Source organism: Oncorhynchus kisutch, linkage group LG15 (genome assembly GCF_002021735.2).
Source record: "Oncorhynchus kisutch isolate 150728-3 linkage group LG15, Okis_V2, whole genome shotgun sequence".
NCBI lineage: Eukaryota > Metazoa > Chordata > Actinopteri > Salmoniformes > Salmonidae > Oncorhynchus > Oncorhynchus kisutch.
The window spans coordinates 36206512-36212511 of record NC_034188.2 but is presented as its reverse complement, the minus strand read 5'-3'; positions in this window follow the sequence as shown (position 1 = coordinate 36212511).

The window sequence follows — 6000 nt, the reverse complement described above, 5'->3', positions numbered from 1 at the left end:
CTAGAATTCTCCCCAGTCACGCAATGACCTACTATACCATAGAGAAACAAAGGCTTTCTATGGTCAGGGCGTGACAGTACCCCCCCCTCCCCCAAGGTGCGGACTCCGGCCACAAAACCTGAATCCGAATGGGGAGGGTATGGGGGGTGATTAGTGTCGGTGGTGGCTCTGGTGCAGGCCGAAGAACCCGCTCATCCCGTGGCTCCAGCCATGGACCCAGGCTGAACACTGTGCCTGGACTGGACCTAGATGCCGAGGAAGGCTCCTGCCATGGAGCGGGACTGGACACCGGCACTGGCCTGGACATCGGTGCAGAGGAAGTCTCTGGCCTTGGAGCTGGACTGGACGCTGTGCCTGGACTAGGCACCGACTCAGAGGGAGGCTCCTGCCCTGGAGCTGGAGGCTCCTGCCGTGGACCGTCTCAGGAGGTTCCTGACCGTGGACCGTCTCAGGAGGTTCCTGACCGTGGACCGTCTCAGGAGGTTCCTGACCGTGGACCGTCTCAGGAGGTTCCGGACCGTGGACCGTCTCAGGAGGTTCCGGGACCGTGGACCCTCGCCAGGAATCTCCGGACCGGGGACTGTCGCCGGAAGCTCCACTGGCGCACTGGAGACCTGGGGCGTATGGCCGGCATCAATTGTACCGGAACTATGACACACTTCGCACGGTGAGTGCGAGGAGCTGGCACAGGACGTACTGGGCTGTGGAGGCGCACTGGGCTCAGAGGGTGAGGGCTAGGGCCATTCCCCCCAGAAATGTCCGGGAACTTGCAGGTGCCTTGGTGAAAGAGTGAGGTAACATCTCCCAGCAAGAACTGGCAAATCTGGTGCAGTCCATGAGGAGGAGATGCACTGCAGTACTTAATGCAGCTGGTGGCCACACCAGATTGTTCATGAACACATTATTCAATTTCTGTTAGTCACGTCTGTGCAACTTGTTCAGTTTATGTCTCAGTTGTTGAATCTTGTTTGCCGAAAATAAACGCAGTTGACAGTGAGAGGACGTTTCTTTTTTTGTTGAGTTTATATACTTTTTATTTTTGTATGGCTAAAGTCAGCCAAAACTATTTGTATTACCCAAACATTTTATATTTAAATCCCTCTATGTTTTTGAGAGGTGAAAGCTGTTTTAATTTTTTTTTTAAGTAAGTATTCCAACCAGTACAATGCTCGGAGACATTTGCCCCTGACATTTGAACCCGGCTGGCCAGTGCCTAAAATCTTAAATTAAATCCCTGGTTCCATCGCTATTTGAGCCTTTGATGATTGCCTTGTTGAACAGCAGTGTACTACTATTGATCATTTCCAGCAATCAATTGTCTTAGCCATACTGATATTAGTGTTACATGGTATTTTACAGTTATGTAACTTAAGCATTAGATCCCACTGTAGCACCTAGTTTCACACGATGTGGTGATTCAGTCATCATCTGATCTCATCATATCAGTTTACCACAAGCAGATGTTGATAGTCATAGGTTCATTCTAATTATAGCCAGAAGACAATATTCTATCTAATCTGCATTGCTAGTTGAGCATTGCATGAAGAATTCATGATGCATACTTCAGTTTTACAACGAGGGTTCTATTTTTAGCTCAGGAGATACAGTAGTTGCTTCATTTGGAAGGATAATCAAAGCCATGATGATTTTGGCTAGAAAACATGTAATTTTCTTGGATATAAAGTCTTTGCCTTTGAATGGGAGAACTGGAACGTTACAAAAAGATGCTAAATCAATGAAAGACTTGTGTAGTTGCCTGTCTGGCATGAAATGGTAGCAATTATGCCATAGCGGTGTGCTTCTTTCCAAATTTGAGCTTTTTACATCTAACAGAATTTGATGTGTGTCGTGTTGAGGCAAATGCATGTCATTAACACAATGCTGTGGATGGAAAGCTGCGTGTCCACAGTAATCATACATTGGCATGGCGAGCTGTGACAGTGCTCTGTAATGACATTTTAATTAAAGCTGTAATGAATACTGATGGTTGCGGCTGACAGTGGACAACCGACACTGCTATCAGGAGACAGATCTTTGTCAAGATTACAGCACCCCCATTCCATTATATCTCATTTTGAGCTATATCGTCATTTCTAATCCGGACTCTATCTAATAAACTGTGGATAAGAGATCTGCAGAGGAAAGACAGTAATATAAGGTATGTGAATAGAAGTATAGAAGACAACTGGAAAGTGTTATATTTCATCAGATGACAGAGTGTGTTTTATCTATCTATAGGTCGACTGTGGTATTCTGAGCACACATGGGATTTAGCCGACAGTTGGTAAAAACTTCAAACTCAGGCTAGAGATCAAGATGTTCATTTCCTCTTCAGCTTACTAAAAGGGCAATGCGCACACAGCCACTATTTGATTTCTGCCAAGTAGACCATGAAGTAATCTCTCTCCTCCAATTTCTGGAATGGATAGGCTCTGTATAATCACATTTATTGGAAGAAAAATAATAGTCTTGATTACAGGTTCCTGTTACCGGCGTCAACACAGCTGTGGATTAGATCTGGCTCTGTTGAGTGTGCACACCGTCTGCTGTTCATCTCTCAGTAATTGCTCAAGGGGAAACGTGCAGCTGCAGACTGTGGTGTGACTGACAAGTTAAGAGGCAGAATGCGTAGTGCTTCATGACCCGTGCTGCTAAACATCGGCCACCATTGCACTATTGAAATATACATTAGAGGTTTTTGTCAAATGCTCTAGTTATTCCACACAAGACTGACCCACATAGGGAATTTCAGCTCTTAATAATGGATGGTTTCTTCTAATTATAAACTCAATTCAAGAGATATTCTATATCTAGGTCTACACGTTCTCACTTATCATCCACTGGCAAAAATAATCGTGACCTGATTGGTGGGTCTTCCTTTTCTTCCTTCCTTCCTGAGAGAGTGACTGACTGTAGGTTCTTCTGAGTGACTGGAGCTCTTCCAAAGTGAAGTTGCACACTGTACTGTTGGCATGGCAACTGCCAGGCTTGTCAGTGACATGACTAGAATTACCCCTGTGGTTTACTAACATGAGTTCTGGTTTTCTGTTCTAAGGGTTACTAAAATAGGATAGGATATAAGATGTTTTGTGTGAGGAACTTCTACAAATCAACAAATACAGTTGAAGTCGGAAGTTTACATACACCTTAGCCAAATACATTTAAACTCAGTTTTTCACAATTCCTGACATTTAATCCCAGTAAAAATGCCCTGTCTTAGGTCAGTTAGGATCACCACTTAATTTTAAGAATGTGAAATGTCAGAATAATAGTAGAGAGTGATTTATTTCAGCTTTTATTTCTTTCATCACATTCCCAGTGGGTCAGTAGTTTACATACACTCAATTAGTATTTGGTACCATTGCCTTTAAATGGTTTAACTTGGGTCAAACGTTTCGGGTAGCCTTCCACAAGTTTCCCACAATGAATTGGGTGAATTTTGGCCCATTCCTCCTGACAGAGCTGGTGTAACCGAGTCAGGTTTGTAGGCCTCCTTGCTCGCACACTCGCTCTAGAGCCATGACATAATTTTCTGGAATTTTCCAAGCTGTTTAAAGGCACAGTCAACTTAGTGTATGTAAACTTCTGACCCACTGGAATTGTGATACGATGAATTATAAGTGAAATAATGAAAAACGAGGAAGGATAATAATGAATTTTAAAGCACATTTTAAAGGACTGACCACTTTGAAGTCACCCGTCTCATCAGTCCCTGATCACAAACTCCATTAAGAACCAGAGTATGATATGGAGTATGTTGGACACCTGGCATCGGCAGGGAAATGGCCTCTGCTAGGATCCAGTTTGTCTCTTGTCAGACAGCTGAGCATAGGCCATCTGGACTGGCGTGGGCTTCAGAACTAGGCCCATATGGACAGATCATGCCATCCATGCAAGATGCCAAGTCCAAAGGCATGTCAGCGATCATAGTCTCTTATGACCTTGGTCTTTCAAATTTGACGAAGATCGGGCCAAATTTACTTTTCCCTTTGTAAAGGAATAGTTACATTTAAAATGATCCATCATTTTCATACATTAGCAGTTGTACTGTCCTGTAATGTTGCATTATTGTGCTGGTTAAAAAAAACATCTACCGCAATTACCAAACAACAGCAATGCAGTTACCTTTCAACAATTAAGTGACTGAATGTGAATGAAATGATACCGTTTGGCACATGAAATGTGACCCATTTCAGTCTTGTCTTAGAGCTATTTCAGACATTGAGGGATGCATACAGAGCTCAGAAAGTGTATTTACCCTTACAGTGACCACTATCAATATCTACTTGCATGATGAGAACCGACTGCTTTGGTGCAGCAGACCTCAATGGTCTTCTGCTCAGAACAACGTATTATGGTCACTGGTCAGTGACACGGTACTAAACTTGGCAAGGGTTGCTTTTGTTCTGTAATTATAAACGCATCATCTAACATCCATAGTGTAACATCCTAAGTATGGGTCAGAGTATTCATTTTCTACACTCTGCTGCTCCTCAAGGGCACATTTTGTACATTGCAAAGATTGCAGAGGGTATCATGATGTTGATGTCTTTAAAATGTCAGATGAATATGAGTGATAAGAGGGTATTCGTTTTTGGTGAGACGTGTTTGTAATTTCGTGGCATGGATACTCTTTGTCCAGACAAAGTCTTCTTAATTGTTCATATTCTTAGCCTTTGTACCATCATGGGAAGCTTAGCTGTTGAAAAAGGAAAATCCCTTCTTTCGATGGTTACCAAGGAAACTGTTTACAGAGTCTATTTTCTCCTCAAATATTTTTTTCATAGAAAACACAGATTCAGAGTGCAGTGAATCAGCAAGCAAAAAACACACTGACTTGATTAATATTCTTACAAATCCATATAATGTTATTTTATAATAACAGTCAATGGAAACGTTGAATGATCTTATTTCCCCTAAACCATACACATAGTTTGCAAAACATTAGGAACACCTGCTCTTTCCATGACATACCAGGTGGATCCAGTTGAAAGCCATTATCCCTTATTGATGTCACTTGTTAAATCCACTTCAATCAGTGTAGATGAAGGGGAGGAGACAGGTTAATTAAGGATTTTTAAGCCTTGAGTCAACTGAGACACGGATTGTGTATGTGTGCCATTCGGAGGGTGAATGGGCAAGACAAAATATTTAAGTGCCTTTGAACAGGGTATGGCAGTAGATGCTAGGCACACGTTTGAGTGTGACAAGAACTGCAACGCTGCTGGGTTTTTCACGCTCATCAGTTTCCCCTGTGTATCAATAATGGTCCACCACTCAAAGGACAGTGTATAGTTCAATGAGGTTTATTTTTTGTGCCTTTTTATAATGTTTACAAAAGGTGAAAATCAGTGACGGCAAGAAATACCTATCCATGTTTACCTTTTTACAGAGTTGGTTCTAGCTAGCATGTCACTGAAAAGTGTAGGTATAACTATGTGTTGTTATCGTAAGTTAATTCCTATGGAAGTGCACCACCCAAGGAATGTCACACTGACAGTAGAGGGTCATATTTAAATGAGGAAGTGCCACAGCACGATAGATGGGAGGTGTTTACATCATCTTTGATCAGAGTCCATGTCCACATTGAGAGATTGAGGAGCACGCTATTTTTAGGTATTTGTCAGCCGAGACCTTTGACGTCACTTTTTATGACATCTGTTTAGCCTAGCTAAAAGATTGTAATGGCTAATATGATGCTCCATTAGCCATTACAGAATAGGTAGGTGAGGCGTCGTACCCATAGGGGGCACAGGTGCATGTGCCCCTCAGATTTTGTCCTGTAAAATTTTGTATATATATATATAACTTTTGACTGTTACTATATATACACAGTACCAGTCAAAATTTTGGAAACACCTACTCATTCAATAAAAATAAAATAAAATACTATTTTCTACATTGGAATGCAGTCTTAAAGGAGTTCCCACATATGCTGAGCACTTGTTGGCTGCTTTTCCTTCACACTGCGGTCCAACTCACCCCAAACCATCTCAATTG